The following is an 18,152-nucleotide window of genomic DNA, read 5'->3' as shown; positions in this document are numbered from 1 at the left end:
GTTGGTTTCTATTCAGAAAACAGGAATTTTTCCCCACAGTCCACCAACACTGATGAAAGGCTTTAGTGAGACCAGGTGTGTGACTGTAGACAGAACATGCAGGTTTTTTTGCTGTCTACCATCTTCTCCAGTCATTGGAACATTTTTACCAAGAATCTCTGTTCTGCACAGAAATGTTTGAAATAAGATGAGTTTCTACTTTGAAGTGGAGCAGGTGTACTATATTTTGAAGAGGAGAATAAAAGAAAGTCCACTGATACAAGTGTTTTCAGAAGCATGTGACTTCTGAATACATGTAAAAACCTGTTAGTGTCCATATTAATAATATCAAACAATTGGGAATAAATTAATCAGAGGTTGTTTTCTCTCAATATGACAACACAATGTAATGATTCCACCTCTCCTGTCCTAAAACCTCCCTTTCTTTCAGAGTGAACTTAGAGAACAATTGTGAGCCACACAGAATGAAGTCACAGTTTAGTCTCTGTATCTGCTGGGTACTTATGTAAAATGTATTAGAAACATTTGGATTAGTATAGCTTTTCCCATGATAAGCAGTTTGAGATGCGATCCTGACCAGGCCAGTAGGGGGCAGTAAATGAACATTTGTTACCAGCTTCACGTCATTCTGCTGAGAGTGACCACGATGACAAGTGTTTCTCTGGCCATTTCTCGTGTTAAACAGGTTAGTTTGATGTGTAGCTCCACCAAACGTCATAAAAACCAATTTATAATCGGGGTAAAGATGATTTTGAGAGCAGGGCACAGTTGCAATATAGTTGTAAAAGCAGTGTTTTGCAGTGGAACAAACTTTAAAGTGTAGCTCGTAGAGTGAGCCGAGGTCAAGCAAATGTCTACGTACTGTCGTGAGTAGTGACAGGTTTTCCACTCTCCCCTGTGAAACAGAGGCTCCCATGTTACTGCTCTGCGTTTTATTTGTGTTTTGTATGTTTGTTGATGGGTTTAGTCACAGTGAGGTTAGCTCCTATAATATTCCTCAGTGAAACTTGTTGAAAACGTGCTTACATATGTGTAGAAAATGCAGCACTTAGTGAAGGCTGATATATCAGTAAAAAATGACTCAAATGTTATGTTTTACATTGTACAAGTTTTAGGCTGTACATGTGGACATATCCCTGTGTTATAATACATGAGCTTAAAGAGCAGTATTTTTGCTGGTACCGGTGATGATTCCTCCAGTCGCTCAAGTGTGGTTGAACTTGAGAGAACCTGAATATGTTGTGGTTAAGTTTATTTAAATGTTGGGTTTGAATGTGGAAGTTGATGTCAATAGATTATGCTAACAGTGACCTCTCTGACAAGTGTTTCTCCTGTCATTTCTCCTGTTAAACTGGACATTTATCTCTAGCTGCTGGTTTTCCCACCCAGGACCTGCAACACAATGTAGATGTTCAGTTTTATGGCAGTGTGGTACAGTGATATGAGCTGGTGGACAAACCTAGTGGTAGGAGACTGAAAAGGTGAGCTGCAGTGTTTCTGTGCTGACTCCACCTGGTGACCTTCTGTTTTAGATCAAACCTCTCTTTCTGCCACCTCATTTCCTACCTGAATACAGTGAATGTAATATGACTTCACACCATGTTCACTGTTGGTGAAGCAGCACCATCTTGTGATCAGTGTGGTCTGCTTCCCATTGCCTGCACAGTGGTTACAATAGGTCACCTGCAAAGTTTTGCTAAAAAGTTGTTTAAATCCCTCAAATGTGGTGGAAATGGGAAGAGATGAATGGTAAGAAAAGTGCTCCTAGCTGGAGGAATCAGTAGTGAGCAATGGTGTTTGGAAAAAACTAATACTGATAATGACATAAACAGTTTTCTCGTGGCTCAGTGCAACATCTGCTAATTCCCAAGCTGGCAGTCCTCTACTGGCCCGATATGGCAGCAGCCCTGACCTACTGTGGCAATGCTCTCACTCAAAGTCATGTGTCCCCTAACAGTTCACACTGTGTGATGTCAACTTCATATTTCTTTACTGTCAATTATTAAATAAAGGGAATTTAGCAAACAAATATTTGTAGGTCGTCCTCTACCTCCTATAATTTTTACTGATGGTATGAAACACAGTTCTAATGTGACTTAAGATAAATCCTCAGTTCACTATTGTGTTCCAGTCATTGTTGTTATTTATTGGAGAGGGTCCTCTGTTCCACCTGTAGAAGGTTCATTTGTTACAGTTAAGATTTTACAAGCAGGTATGATCTATGTAAATGCTGTGTCCACAAATTCAGACTGACCAAGAAATGATGGTTAAGACATGATTGAACTGTTAGTGTTGGTACGGTATCTATACTGAACAGAAATATCTGTAGTGCAAATATATAGTTTGATATTGTATTGATATGCTTTTTTTTATACACATTAGACAACAGGAATTAAAGGAGCACACACAAATTCAAATATATCAGCAAAAAGTCAGACAGCATTTTACAAAGGTGACTTATGAGTTTGCATGTTCTTCCTGTTTTTCTCCAGCTGTTCCCATGGTGCAAAGACATGCAGGCCAGGTAATCGGGAGGCTACATATAGTTTATACGTGAGTATGAATATCTATATGTATCTTCTCTGTGAGAGACTGTGGACCCTCCTAAGTGTACATGACTAAATTTTCACAAGTGGGGATAAGAAATACTGATGCATGCAACATCAAAGTAACTCTAAATACTCTCTATTTAAAATATACAATTAAGATTAATACACCCAAAATGACATTTTACAGAGGTGTCTAATGAGTTTGCATGTTCTCCCAGTGTCTGTATTGGTCTTCAGGTGCTTGGAGATGCAAAGATCTTCAGGTCAGATGGATTGGAAACTACATATTGCTAATTAGTGAGTATGAGTGTTTATCTCTGTCTCTCCTGTGATAGAATTGTCACCTGTAAAGGTTGCACATGGTCTCTGATCCAATGTGAGCTGGTATAGAAACTGACTGCCTTTGATCTTTTAGAAGCAGAAAAAGTAATTGATTGATCAATGCAGCATTGAAACAAAGGTGACATACAGCACAGGCTTAATTAAGGTGTTTGCCAAGTTTTAAAATTCTACTAAGCCCACAGTGATACTGATGGTGAGATGGCTCCGTGTCTGTTATACAGAATTCGAAACTTTTTTTCTCTCACTGGACTGTTTTTACTGTCAAATCCAAGCTTACGTAAATTACATGATAATTAAAAATCATACATATGAGTAAGAAACATACAATATTAAATGGTTGTGTGTTTCTGTATGTCTGTATGTGTCAGCCCTGTGATCAACTGTTTCTCGTGTTAAACTGTTAATGGATGGATGTAACACAAGTATTTTTTATTTTATTTCTTTTTAATATAGTCATTCAAACATCTAATTTTAATTTTAAACTTAAAATGACCAGCACCCTGCATGGTGCCGTAACATTAAGCAGGAGTTAGTTTAATTAGATTAAGTAAAAATCATAACACACAGCATCAGCAATGCAGAATGAGAACGTGAGATCCATCATTTTAGTATGTGGAAAGCAAGTGTAATTCTTAATACAGCCCTGGCACTGACTGCTAGTCTGAAGGATTCTGACTGGCCTGTGTGATTCTGTAAATGTCCTGACCTTTGTGAACCGTGAAGGAGGACTGAAGAACCAGGTTTGAATTTAGTTGGTCTGGTTTTATTTCACAACAAAGTTCAGACTTTAAGGTGCAGCTTCACATTGAGACGCTCCAGAAAACACCAGCCAAACTGAGTCGACAACATTCACGTGCTGAAAGACCAGATGAAATACTGTTCGGTTGTAAATGAGAAGCTCATTTACCCCTATGAACTTCTGTGGAATCACTTAATCACTTCTGAAGAACTAAAACAGCTTTTTTGTTTCCTTGTAATCATCAGACCAGTTACTGCAACTTCTGTCAGGACACAGTGGCCTCAGGCTGGCTGAGAAATTTCAGTCATTTGTCATATTGTGATATGTTAATTTGTAGCCAGTAGCACAGTGCAAATTTGATCCGTCAAGTGTCCAACGTCCACATCCTCAGCCCCTCACTTGTTACCAATTAGACGGCTGATTTTGCAATCTTCCAGAACAGTGTTAAGGGAATATATTGCATCTGTCCCTCATTTTTTAGTGTGTTGCAGCCTCAAGCTCTAACTTTTCTTTAGCAAAAGTTGGTGACTGAAAACAAATCATTACACACAGATTAGATGATCACATGCCCACAGTGGACAAATGCAGATAGTACTAAGTAGAATATAATATATATGTGGGCTCCTTTGTCTTTTTTCTTACAGCCATGAAGAACTGAATAGGACACAGTTTCCTCATGGTGGTACCTGGTACAGCATTGACTCTGTCCATTTTGTCAATACTCGGCTGTTGCTGCTGGACTGATGTTAGACAACTCAGGAAGACAAACTGTGAACCTTGACACATTATGGTAAGTGAACTATGGTGCTTCTTAATAATATAAAAAACTATGGCATTCAAACTAAATAATCTGACAGCAAGTTCCTGAGAAATCTAATTCCACTGCTGTGTTATAAGTGTGTGGAAGTTAAAACACAAACACTGTGGAAGGTAAGAAGGACTGTAGGACCCAGCAGACCCATTAGCTGAGCTGATAATGTTATCACAGTCAGGCTCCAAGCCCCTCTCTCCCACCCCATACTGCGTCTATCCTTATTCACAGCCTTGTCAGCTACCGTATTGAATATTGGAAGTCTCTTCTTTTCAGCCTCCACTACAAATCCTTCCATAAGCTCCAACTGGCTGGGTTATGTTTTCTATCAGTGAATGGGTAAAAAATGGGTTGACAACATAACTGTACTTCTGGTTTATCAGTTTCACTTTGACTAAAATTACTTTTTTTATTTACTATTGTAGAAATATAAATAACTTTATTAATCCCCAGACGGAAATTTTTGTGATGTTAATTATTACAAGATATCAGTGAGGCTATAAAATTAAAAAAACTATTAATACACTGTACATTGTGCAGTTTAGTGAGGTGAGCAGTCCTAAAATACAGAGATATGTTCCTGTATTGTCCATTGAAATGCCTTAGTGGTGTATACTGTTTGTACTTGTGTATATAGATAAACAGTGGCTGTATGTTAGAATTATTGTAACATATATCACCTCCTGTACTGTTCTTTGTCACAGCGGATTCGAAGAATCCTCTTCCTGAAGCTGCTCTGCTGTTAAATCAGGAGCTCGTGGAAAGAATGTGAGCTGTTCTCCATGATGTTTATCAGTTTATGCTGCCTCTGTCAGGGTCTTGTTGCACTTCCTGTACCTGGACTTTTATTTTGTGGCCCCTTCTCCTTACTTCCTGTCCTTGGTTCTTTTCCCCAGCTTTGCCCTCGTTGTCCCTCATTGTTTGCACCTGTTCCACCCTCTATTTAAGTTCAGTCTTCCCTTCACTCCCCTGCCAGATCCTCGTCATTGTTAATGTGGTCTCTGCCAATGTGGTTACTGTCTTCGTCGTGGTCACCGCTGTCATTGTCATCATTATTACCCTCACCAACCCCTCAGGCTCTGGACTCTAGGTAAAAGCTGTTAGTGTATTTCATGGACTCTTGCGTTCGGGACTCTTGTATCTACTGGACTTTTGTTTTTGGGACCCTGTGCAGCTTTTCCCTTTGGTCTGAGTTTTGGTTATGTGCCTGCTTGATGTTTTGTTTTTCCGAGTCTTGTTAATGTAGTTTATCTGTTTGTTAGTTTCCTAAGACTTCCTCGTTGTTTTCCTGTGTAGTGATTTTTGTTTGTCTGTGCCTTTTATTTATCTGGTTTCCCTCTGTTTATCAGTTTTCCTTAGTCCCCCTCCGTGTACTTACCTGTTATTAGATTTTTATGTTTATCCAAGTCTTATTTGTTTCCTTAGCATGTTGTCCTAAGTTACCTTCTTACTATCTGTTAAGTTAATCCGCCTCATGTTCTGGTCCCTTTGGTTAGTCTGAGTTTTCTTTGTTCTGTAGCCGGTTCCTAGTATCATCCTGTTAGGAGCGACTTCTGTAAACTATTTATTTACATCTGTCAATAAAGCCCCTCGTTATTTGCAATCCCTCTTACAGTCTCTTCACTTGGGTCCTCCCTTAACCTAAACGTGACAGCATCCTCCTCTCCAACACCAAGTCCAGAGTTTCCACAGTGGTCCTCGGGACAGAACCAGCTTTCCTAATCAGATTATTCCGTTTATTAGTGTGTCACTGGCTCTGATGCTGCAGCCCCAGCAGATAGCAGCAAAACAGACTGCATTGGCCTCAACAGACTGGGAAAATTCATTTTTTTTCAATTCAACTTTATTTATATAGCGCCAATTCACAACAAAGTCATCTCAGGGCACTTTACAGAATAAAGTCAAGATTATAAAGATATATAAAGAGAACCCAACAATTCCCCCTGGAGAAAGCCATAGGCAACAGTGGAGAGGAAAAACTCCCTTTAATGGAAGAAACCTCCAGCAGAACCAGGTTCAGGGTGGACGGCCATCTGCCTCGACCGGTTAGGGTGAGTGGAAAGGGGAGAGAGAAAAGAACAGAGCAACAACAAAACATCGGGCAGATTGGTAGGACCAGTAGCTGCACGCTGGTAGACACACAGCTTCAAAGCCGGGGGACACCTGCAGAAAGGGACAGAGAGAGGGGGACAGAGGAGGACAAAGACAACTACGAGAGAGAACACACAGAGTGAATGACATACAGTGGTGACAATTGCGGGGTGAGAGGAGAGGAGAGATGGTCAAGAGGAGGTAAGGAGCTCAGTGCATTGGGGGGTGGGTCCCCCAGCAGTCTAAGCCTATGGCAGCATAACTATAACTAACTATATGCTTTATTAAAGAGGAAGGTTTTAAGCCTAGACTTAAAAGTAGAGAGGGTGTCTGCTTCCCGAATCTGAACTGGGAGCTGGTTCCACAAGAGAGGAGCTTGATAGCTAAAGGCTCTGCCTCCCATTCTACCTTTGGAAATTCTGGGAACCACAAGTAGGCCTGCATTCTGAGAGCGAAGTGGTCTACTGGGATGATATGGTGCTATGAGGTCTTCTATATATGATGGAGCCTGACCATTCAGAGCTTTATATGTAAGAAGTAGGGTTTTAAATTCTATTCTAAATTTAATGGGAAGCCAATGGAGAGAAGCTAGTGAAGGTGAAATATGATCTCTCTTGCTAGTTCCAGTCAGCACTCTTGCTGCAGCATTTTGGATTAATTGCAGGCTCTTTAGGGGGTTACTGGGGCATCCTGAAAGAAGGGAATTACAGTAGTCCAACCTAGAAGTAACAAATGCATGGACCAGTTTTTTGGCATCACTTGGAGACAGGATGCTCCTAATTTTGGCAATGTTCTGTAGGTGGAAGAAGGCTGTTCTAGAGATTTGTTTTATATGTGAGTTAAAGGACAGATCCTGATCAAAAATAACTCCAAGGTTCCTTGCAGTAGTACTGGAGGCCAGACTTATGCCATCTAGTGTAACAATATGGTTGGACATCATATCTCTGAGATTTTTGGGCCCAGATACTATGACTTCAGTTTTGTCTGAGTTTAAAAGTAAAAAATTGTGGGACATCCAGGCCTTTATGTCTTGTAGGCATGCTTGAAGCTTTATTAACTGATTATTTTCCTCTGGTTCCATAGATAAATATAGCTGGGTATCATCAGCATGACAGTGGAAATTTATGGAGTGTTTTCTAATTATGTTGCCTAAAGGAGACATATATAAAGTAAAAAGTATTGGTCCTAACACAGAGCCTTGTGGAACTCCATAGCTAACATTTGTGTGCATGGAGGATTCATCATTAACATGAACAAATGAGATCATGAAATCTATCAGACAGATAGGATTTAAACCAACCTAGTGCAGTTCCTTTAATCCCAATTTCATGTTCCAGTCTCTGTAATAAAATGTTATGATCAGTGGTATCAAATGCAGCACTAAGATCTAACAGAACAAGCATAGAGATGAGTCCATTATGTGAGGCCATGAGAAGATTGTTGGTGACTTTTAACAGTGCTGTTTCTGTACTATGATGAACTCTAAATCCTGACTGAAAGTCTTCATACAAATTATTCCTATGAAGGTGATCACATAATTATTTTGCATCTACTTTTTCCAATATTTTAGAAATAAAGGGGAGATTAGATATTGGTCTGTAATTAGCTAAAACACCTGGGTCAAGACAGGGTTTTTTAAGTAGTGGTTTAATTACAGCTACCTTATAGGCCTGTGGTACATAGCCTGTTTCTAAAGATAGATTGATGATATCTAATATGAATGTATCTATTAAGGGTAAAGCTTCCTTGAGCAGTCTAGTTGGAATAGGGTCTAGCAGACAGGTTGTTGGTTTACATGAGGTAATAATTGAAGTTAGCTCAGAGAGATCTATGGGTAAAAAGCAGTCTAACAGGGATTGGGGCCTTATCGATGATTTTAGCACTGCTGTACATGAAGATCTATCTGTAATATTTGGGGGGAGGATCTGGTGAATTCGTTCTCTAATAGCTACAATTTTATTCCTAAAGAAAGTCATGAAGTCATTGCTGCTCAAAGTTAAGGGAATAGTAGGCTCAACAGAACTATGGCTCTTAGTCAGCCTGGCTACAGTGCTGAACAGAAACCGGGAGTTGTTCTTGTTTTCTTCTATTAATGATGAATAATATGCTGTTCTGGCATCACTGAGAGCTTTTTTGTACATTTTTAAACTATTTTTCCAGGCTAAATGAGATTCTTCTAAATTTCTGGAACGCCACCTCCTTTCTAACTTTTGTGTTTCCTGTTTTAAGTTGCGTGTTTGTGAACTATACCATGGAGATGCCTCTTCTGGTTTACTGCCTTCTTTTTCAGAGGGGCAACACTATCGAGTATTGTACGTAGTGAGGCTGCAGAATTGTCAACAAGATAATCTACTTGTGTAGGAGTAACATTAAGGAGACTACTTTCCAGACTACTTGTATTAACATATGGTGAAGCAAATGATGAAGAAATAATTTCTTTAAATTTGTTTTACAGCTTTTTCACTTAAGCATCTGCTACAGTGGAATTTTTTCCTAATTGCTATATAGTCCGTTATTGTAAATTCAAATGTTATTAAAAAATGGTCAGACAGAAGAGAGTTGTGAGGAAATATTAACTTATCTGCTTCAATTCCATATGTAAGTACAAGGTCTAACGTGTGACTAAAACAGTGAGTGGGTTTATTTACATTTTGGGAAAAACCAATTGAATCTAATAATGAATTAAACGCAGTGCTCAGGCAGTTACTGTCAGCATCTACATGAATGTTAAAGTCACCCACTATAATGACTTTATCTGTAATAAGCACTAAATCAGATAGAAAATCAGAAAATTCAATCAAACTCTGAATGAGGGACTGGAGGACGGTACACGATAACAAATAATAGTGGTTTTTGAGTTTTCCAGTTTGGGTGTGAAAGGCTAAGAGTAAGGCTCTCAAATGAGTTATAACTATGTTTAGGTCTAGGGTTTATTGATAAGCCAGAATGGAAGATTGCTGCAACTCCTCCACTTCGGGCTTTGCTTCTAGGAACATGATAATTAATATGACCTGGGGGGGTTGACTCATTTAAACTGACATATTCTTCCTGCTTCAACCAAGTTTCAGTGAGACAAAATAAATCGAATTGATGATCACTTATTAAGTCATTTACTAACAGAGATTTAGTAGAGAGAGATCTGATATTTAATAATCCACATTTAATAGTTTTGGGGTTTTTTTTCTGTAAGAGGAGTAGTCTTAACTTTTATTAGGTTATTATGATTAACTCCTCTTGTTGTCATAGTTACTTTATGTAATTTAGGTCGGGGAACAGACACAGTCTCTATAGGTATGTGGGAGTTGTGGGGGGGTGACGGTTGTAAGGATACTGCAGAGAGGCTTTTAGGACTGGATCTCTGCATCCTAGGCTCAACTCTGGATTGTCATTCTTTTGGTTGTCTAATAAAACCAGCCATTTTTCTGGATAAGAAAGCTGCACCATCTAAAGTAGGATGGATGCAGGAGTTTCAAATATGATTCAACGTCGCCCCCTCTGGCCCCAGGAAGGCATTTGACTACGGCCGCTGGAGTCTCTAACTTCACGTTTCTGACTATGGAGCTGCCAATTACCAGAGTTGGTTTCTCAGCGGGTGTGTCGCTGAGTGGGGAAAATCGATTAGAAACGTGAACCGACTGGTGGTGAACCTCGGGCGTCTGTTTAGCATTAGCTCTTACGAACCGTCACCCAGCCAGAGTGGCTTCCCGGCTGCTCGGGAACTGCTGGGGGACAGCTAGCAGGGGCTACGCTAGGTCGGCCCGCACCAGCTACTGGGGCCTGACTAGCTGAGTTGTTTTCCATGGTGCGGAGCCGCGCTTCCAATTCCGTGAGCCTCGCCTCCAAAGCTGCAAAAACCTTACACTTATTACATAAACCATTATCACTAAAGGAGGCAGAGGAAAAACTGAACATGAGACACACCAAGCAAGTGAGAGAAGGAGAAACGGAGGGAGACAGAGAAGCCATTGCTAATGGATAACTGCTAAGCTAACGAAGCTAATATAAGTGAAATCTGGAATTTGTAAACTTTAGCTGGTTATGTTTTGCAAAAGCAGGTGCTTGTGTAATACAAGCGTATGTTACGACTAAGTATTAATTCTTGTGTGAAGAAATCACTTATTTAAGTAAAAATAACAGCTACAATTAATCAGTAAACAGTCCGGTAGAAACCCAAGAGCGTGCAGAAACAGGAAGTGACGCAGATGACCCCCGGATTTCAGACCAACTTAATGCGGACAATCACTGTAGATCCAATGCTGATTCTGATGTTGTGTTGTGTCAAAGGTCTGGCTGGGAAGACAAGGACTTCAGTCTTGGAGAGGTTGAGCTAAAGATGTCTCTCTCCCATCCAAGCCGAGATGCATAGTGAAACAGTGGAGTTGTCTGGTGGAAAGGACAGGAAGAGGTGTGTGTCATCAGCATAGCAGTGATAGGAAAGACCATGTATGAATGATGGAACCCAGGGATGTAGTATAGACAGAAAAAAGAAGAGGACCAAGAACTGATCCCTGCTGCACACCGGTAGAGAGGCTATGAGAGTGAGAAACATACCCCTGCCAGGATACCTTGAAGTTTCGTCCCAATAGGTTAGAACAAAGCCAGTCTAGAGCTGTTCCAGAGATGCCCAAGTCACAGAGTATGGACAAGATGATCTGATGCTTCAGTGTCAAAGGCCGCAGATAGATCAAGTAGGATTAAGACAGAAGACTGACCCGTGGCTTTTGCAGCTTGGAGAGATTCCACAGTCAGGAGTGCCGTTTCTGTGGAGTGACGCCTCTTGAAGCCAGACTGGTTGACATCAAGGAAGTTGTTCTTGGAAAGGAAGTCTGAGAGTTGATTGAAGACTGCCCGTTCCAGTGTTTTGGCCAGAAATGGAAGAAGGGGGACAGGTCTGTAATTCTCCACAAAGGAGTGGTCAAGTGAAGGCTTCTTGAGCAGTGGGCTAATCTGGGCCTGCTTGAATGAGGTTGGAAAAGTGCCTGCTGTGAGAGATGTGTTGATGATTTGTGTAATAGCTGGTATTAGTGCAACTACTTGAAAGAGAGTGGAAGGGATCCGATCCATAGAGCAGATGGTCGGATGGTTATAGAGGAGGGTGGATACATCTTTCTCAGTCAGAGTTGATGAAATGAGAGCGATGCAGTGTTGGAAGAAGTTAGAAAGGAAGTGGCATTCTAGAAATTTACAAGAATCTCATTTAAAATAGTTTAAAAATGTACAAATAAGCTCATTGATGCCAGAACAGCATAATATTAATAGAAGAAAACAAGAACAACCCCGGTTTCTGTTCAGCACTGTAGCCAGGCTGACTAAGAGCCATAGTTCTGTTGTGCCTACTATTACCTTAACTCTGAGCAGCAATGACTTCATGACTTTCTTTAGGAATAAAATTGTAGCTATTAGAGAAAGAATTCACCAGATCCTCCCCCCAAATATTACAGATAGATCTTCACGTACAGCAGCGCTGTAGATCTCTCTGCGCTAATTTCAGTTATTACCTCATCTAAACCAACAACCTGTCTGCTAGACCCTATTCCAACTAGACTGCTCAAGGAAGCTTTACCCTTAATAGATACGTTCGTATTAGATATCATCAATCTATCTTTAGAAACAGGGTATGTACCACTGGCCTATAAGGTAGCTGTAATCAAACCCAGAGCCAACTCTAGCCATTTTGGTGCCCTAAGTGAGATTATGGTTTGTCCCCCCGACGCAAACACCACCAAACATGTGATGGACAATAGCCATACGACAGACCTTGAAGGTTTAATTCTTAATTAAACACACAAACAAACACAGTAAAAAACTAAAATAACAATAAAAAGTTATTAAATGAAATAACATAAATAAAATCACAGTTCCTGTTAAGATTTTACTGCAAATATTTGGAAAGTCCTGACAGCTCCAACAATTGGTGCTATGTTAAAAGAATATAAAACCAATGGAATACAATGTGTAATGATTTCAGTCCTGGACATATTTAGCTTTTGTTCTCTGGCCTACTCTGCCGCTTGATTTTCTCACTAGCTGTTCTAATGTCATAGCGGTGACTTTGATCTGTGTTGCCCTGGTGACCACCTCTGTTTCTCCAGTCTGTGTTCGCGCTCTCTCCCTCCCTGCTGCTCTACCTAATCAGTCACAACTCACCTCACCTGTTGCCTCCTCTATATATGCCCCGCTCACCTGCTCTTCTTTGCCAGAACATCTCCCTGTCTTCTGAGAGTTTTAGTCCTTCTGAGTCTCCCCTGAGAAATTGTTACTCTGTGCCTGGCTCTGGAGTCCCAGATTTCCCTGAGTTCCTCTGCTTTACAGCCTTTGTTCTCTGCCGCATAGTGGATTATTGATTTGAAAAAAATAAAACAAGACAGAAGTTTGTTTTCCTGTGTTTGGTATTATTTTACTTTGTGCCCTTAACTAGTGTTCTCCTGCCTTGACTTTCTGCAGATTATGCTCCGTTCTAACGTGAGCAAACATTTCCTTAATATTCTGTATTTATGTCAAGACACCTTACTCGCTTTCTGTCTTCCTTCCTAGATCTCCACATCGTAGTCCATTACCTCCTGGCTTCCCTCTGCAGTCCTCACCTTTTCTCCCTGCGACAGCATCCACCTTTTTCTCACCAATATTCCCTCAATAAATGACCTTTACTGGCTACCACTGCCTTGTCTGTCCTGCCTTATTGTCTGGGTCCCACTAACCACAATATCTAATTTACAGCAGTCAGTTTTTGTTTCTGTTCGTAAGAGTTTTGTCCTTCCTCCTGGAGTGAATTCTTCCTCATAACTTGAGCTCTTGAAGTGCCTTGATGACTTTGTTGTGAATTGGTGCTACATAAATAGAGTAGAGTTGAATTGAACTGAATAGCACAGCCACTCCCCTCAGTATTTCTATGGGAACCATCTGGGACTGCCTACATAAAGAGACAACTGTAACATGTAGACACGTAACATGCAACAGGACAAAGAATCAAGTCAGATCTAACACATAAATGATGTGAACTTGAACTGATGTAGAGTTAATCCCAAGAGATTTATTTGAACCATTTGAAGTGGTTAGAAATGCATTTGGTAGGGAGGGAACTGTTAGCAGACATAAGTGCTAACTGCTATGTGATTTTTACAGTGCTGTGTTCTGATGGCCTGCTATCTGTTGTCCACATCACGTATGATGGAACAAGCTTTTTGGAGACGCTGGATATCACAGAAACTCATGTGGTTGTAAAGGTGCCTCATCTCTCTGCATTTGGCTTGGTCTGGGACAACATGGAAAGGTTTCTGAACATCAAACGTCTGATACAAGGTCAAGTTCTGCTGTTTCTTCGACATCTGGCTAAAGAATTACGAATACTCGATCTATTTCTGCTGCAGGAGAACATCACTCTGAAGGAGGTAAAGTTATCTGTCACATCCACCTCTGTTTGTCAGCATCAGTCCTGATTTGGGGAAATAACTGCCTACAACTACAAATAACTGGCTATAATATTATATATGTATTCAACTTCTTTAACCAAGGTGCTTTATACCTAATTTACACAACCACATTATAATACAAACGTTGTTTATATTAAATATCAAGGCACATCACATGAAACATTTTTCAGTTTTTCAGCATGACTATGAGAGAGGATGCTCCTAATTTTGGCAATGTTCCTCAGTTGGAAGAAGGCTGTTATATATATTTGGGTTTTATGTGAGTTAAAAGAAAAATCTTAGTTATGCCATCTGAAGTAATGATATTCTAAGACATATTCTGTCCACTGTGAACCTAAAGACTTAAAGATACAGCCTGAGGTGGGTCAAGTATCACACACTTCTAAAGAAACTGATCATTTATACAGTTGTGGTAAAATGTAAAAAAACTGACTTACAGTTATTGTAAAGTATTATATAAACATTTCACAGCAGCTTTAAGGATGATGTGTTTCTACTGGTTTTTAGCGAGAGCGATTTCGCCAAAAGTATGGACCAAACTTCCACCCAACATTTGAGGCTATTCTGAATAAGAAAACAGAGAAAGTGACTTTGGTGATCAAAGACCAAAATAAGTCAGAAGTGTGGAGACGTGATGTGCATCTGCCATGTAAAGACTTCACCCATTGCATTTACATGCAATTTAGAAAATAATCTCCCTTTTTCAAAACAATCAAATTTTGTTGTTTCACAGCCTGAAATGAAAACACAAAAAATGTAATTTCTCCAGACTGATGTATTCAGTTCAGGTTACAACATGCAAGTGAGAAAAAAATAACAAGGACTAACTAATTACCTTCAGAATCACCTGTGTCAATTGTAATGGTGAGATGAAAATAAGTTATTTATAGAGCAAAAAGGACAAGGTGCCATCAAGTTCCTGGAGAAAACCTGCCTTCTACCATAAAACTGAACATCAGAACAATGTTCACCTGTCAGCTGTAGTGTTGCTTATCATAAAATCTGATGTGAAATGAATCGAGACATACTTAAAAGTGTAGAGTGGGTTTGGTCAAAACTATTGGATGTTACAGTTCAATTTAACTTTATTTACAACCCTATTTCCAAAGAAATTGGGACAATGTGTAAAACTTAAATAAAAACAGAATGCAATAATTTGCAAATCTCATCAACCATATTTACTCAAAATAGAACATAACATATCAGATGTTGAAACAGACATTTTACCATTTCATAATTTGATGGCAGCATGGGGTGACTGTTGTGCGGGAAGGACTTAGATAGGACTTTACTTTGTTGTTTTCTCCTTGACTTAGATTTTTGCTGCCCTGTACCTCACTTGTAAGTTGCTTTGGATAAAAGTGTCTGCTAAATGACTAAATGTAAATGTAAAGGTAGAGTAGTCGTCCACCAATCTCGCAGTTGTTAATTCGATCCCCGGCACCTCTGGTCAAATGTTGAAGTGTCCTTGAGCAAGAGACTCAACCCCAACGTAGTTGCTCCCGGTGAGCATTGGCCAGCTCCCCCATCGGTATGAGTGTGAAGTGCCAATAGGTAGAAAAGCGCTATATAAGTGCAGACTATTTACCATAACACATCTCAAAAGTTGGAACAGGGTGATGTTTACCATTGTGTAGCATCCCCTATTCATTTAACAACTATCTGTAAATGTCTGGGAAGTGAGGAGACATTTTAGAGATTGTTGTCCCAATTATCTGATGCAGGATTCTGCTAACAGGCTAGGCTTTTGTTGCTGCATTTCTTGTTTTATGATGCAACAAATGTTTTCTATTGGTGAAAGGTCTGGACTGCAGGCAGACCAGTTCAGCAGCCGGACTCTTCTCTTGTGAAGCCATGCTGTTGTGGTGATGCAGTATGTGGTTTAGCATTGTCTTGCTGAAATATTCAAAGTCTTCCCTGAAAGAGATGTCTGGATGAGAGCATATGTTGCTCTAAAACCTCTGTCCTTTTCAGCATTGATGGTATCTTTCCAGATGTGTAAACTGCCCACACCATAGGCACTAATGCTCCCCCATACCATCAGAGATGCAGGCTTTTGAACTGTCCACTGATAACATGCTGGGTGGTCCCTCTACTCTTTAGTCCGCAGGTCATTTGTGGTATGAACAGTGAACTTCACAGACAGTGATTTCTGGATGTGTTCCTGAGCCCTCTACCCCTGTAGTAGAGAATCATGCTCATTTTTAATGCAGTGCTGCCTGAGGGCTTGTAGATCACGCACATCCAGTTTTGACCTTGGGCCTTGTCCTTTGTGCACAGAGATTGTCACAGATTGGTGAACCTCTGCCCATCCTTACAATCGAGAGGCTCTGCCTCTCTGAAATGCTCCTTTTTATACCCAGTCAGGTTTCTGACCTGTTGCCAATTAACCTAATTAGTTGTCAAATGCTGCTCCGTTTGTTTTTGATTTGCAGCAATTACTTTTGCAGCCTTTTGTTGCCCTGCTTACACTTTTCTGAGACGTGTTGCTTGTTCTGCTCTGTTTTCCAGAACCTGGACCAGGAGATGGGAGTCTCCCAGTAGTGGGTCTGTTTGCCAAGGCAGGACAAAGACTGAGGTCTGTGCGGACAAAGTTCATTGACAGTGTGTCTGATCCTGTTCTAAACAAACTGTTGGACAAACTGCTGGAGCAGGATGTAATAAATGATGATGAAAGGGACATAATTGGCACGAAGCCAAACAAAGAAAAAGCAAGAGCAGTGATCGACACAGTGCGACGAAAAGGATCAAAGGCCAGTTCAATTCTTATCGTTTCTCTGTGTGAGACAGATCCATGTACAACGTACACATGGGTTCACACACACGGTTTCACGCTCAAACACACGGGTACACACACACCCATACATGGGTTCACGTTACAACACACACACACGGGTTCACGTTACAACACACACACACGGGTTCACGTTACAACACACACACACGGGTTCACGTTACAACACACACACACGGGTTCACGTTACAACACACACACACGGGTTCACGTTACAACACACACACACGGGTTCACGCTACAACACACACACGGGTTCACGCTACAACACACACACACAGGTTCACGCTCAAACACACACACACACACACACACACACACACACACAGGTTCACAAATGTCAAGTTCAGCTGGATACAGAAGAACTAGAGCTGCAAAATGAGTACCGCAATACTTCTGTACTTTAACTTTCTTATGTTGAGTATTTCTTGAGTAAATCTGTTTATTTCACAGAAGTTCCACATTAGAGTTAAGATCTGATTCTTTGGTGTCCAAACAGGAACCAGCAGATTCACACCATAATGACTGAGAACTGAGACCTTTGGTGACAAGGAAAATATGAATCCTCACTTTTATCCCATTCAGCTTCATCAAGTCTGGAACTGAGGCTGATGTGATGACAACTGTGTTTTTCACAGTAGAGTTCAAATTTGAACCTTAAGTCTGTTAAAGCTTGGTAAGAACATAAGGACCTGACAAATCTCTTGGTTTAAATGTCCACGTGAACCTCACATATCCACATCCCTTATTGTCAGATTAGCCACTTCCATTCTTTAAACCTCCTTCACTGTAGGTACGAGGACGAGATGGAGGACAACCGAGAGGAGACAAGAACATGTTAATGAAGAAACCAATAATTAGTGTTTAATTATTTACTTCAGCATTTAGATTATCTTTATGTACGACCCTGTGTCCAAAACAGTTGGGACAATGCAAAACCTGCTGCTACACCTTCTCCCCTGGATCCTGAGACCCCATCAGTAATCACCCCTAACATCTCTAAATAAATATTGCAGATGCCCGAAGAGCTTCTGAACAGGTTTACCATGACAGAAATCTGGAACCACCAGCACTCCTCCTAACTGATTGACCAGACAAATAAGACCTTGGTCAAGGAGGAGACCAGCAACTCACCAGTTACTACAACAGAACTTTAGATAATCGAGACAAGATATGACCAGCACCAACCCGTAGTACAGGCACTGGTCATATTTCGTCTCGATTACTGCAACGCTTTGTTGATGGGGTTACCGGTATCCACCATCAAACTCTTGCAGATGTTTCAAAATGCAGCAGCTTGCCTTATTTTTAATCAGCCAAAAAAGACCTATATCACACCACTCTTTAGATCTCTACACTGGCTTCTTGTAGCTGCTCACATAAGGTTCAAAGCTCT

General features: G+C 40.5%; 1 long non-coding RNA gene across 1 annotated transcript; it reads left to right on the top strand.

Moving 5' to 3' along the window:
* Positions 1-622: 622 nt before the first annotated feature.
* On the top strand, positions 623-13,180 carry LOC137104450 (uncharacterized). The gene is made up of 6 exons (XR_010911698.1): positions 623-685; positions 2,493-2,553; positions 2,768-2,846; positions 4,275-4,420; positions 5,146-5,209; positions 13,067-13,180. It is a non-coding gene; the product is annotated as an uncharacterized lncRNA (long non-coding RNA).
* Positions 13,181-18,152: the final 4,972 nt, after the last annotated feature.

The sequence above is a fragment of the Channa argus genome, chromosome 19 (assembly GCF_033026475.1).
Source record: "Channa argus isolate prfri chromosome 19, Channa argus male v1.0, whole genome shotgun sequence".
Taxonomy (NCBI): Eukaryota; Metazoa; Chordata; class Actinopteri; order Anabantiformes; family Channidae; genus Channa; species Channa argus.
This window is presented reverse-complemented; position numbering and strand designations above follow the sequence as displayed.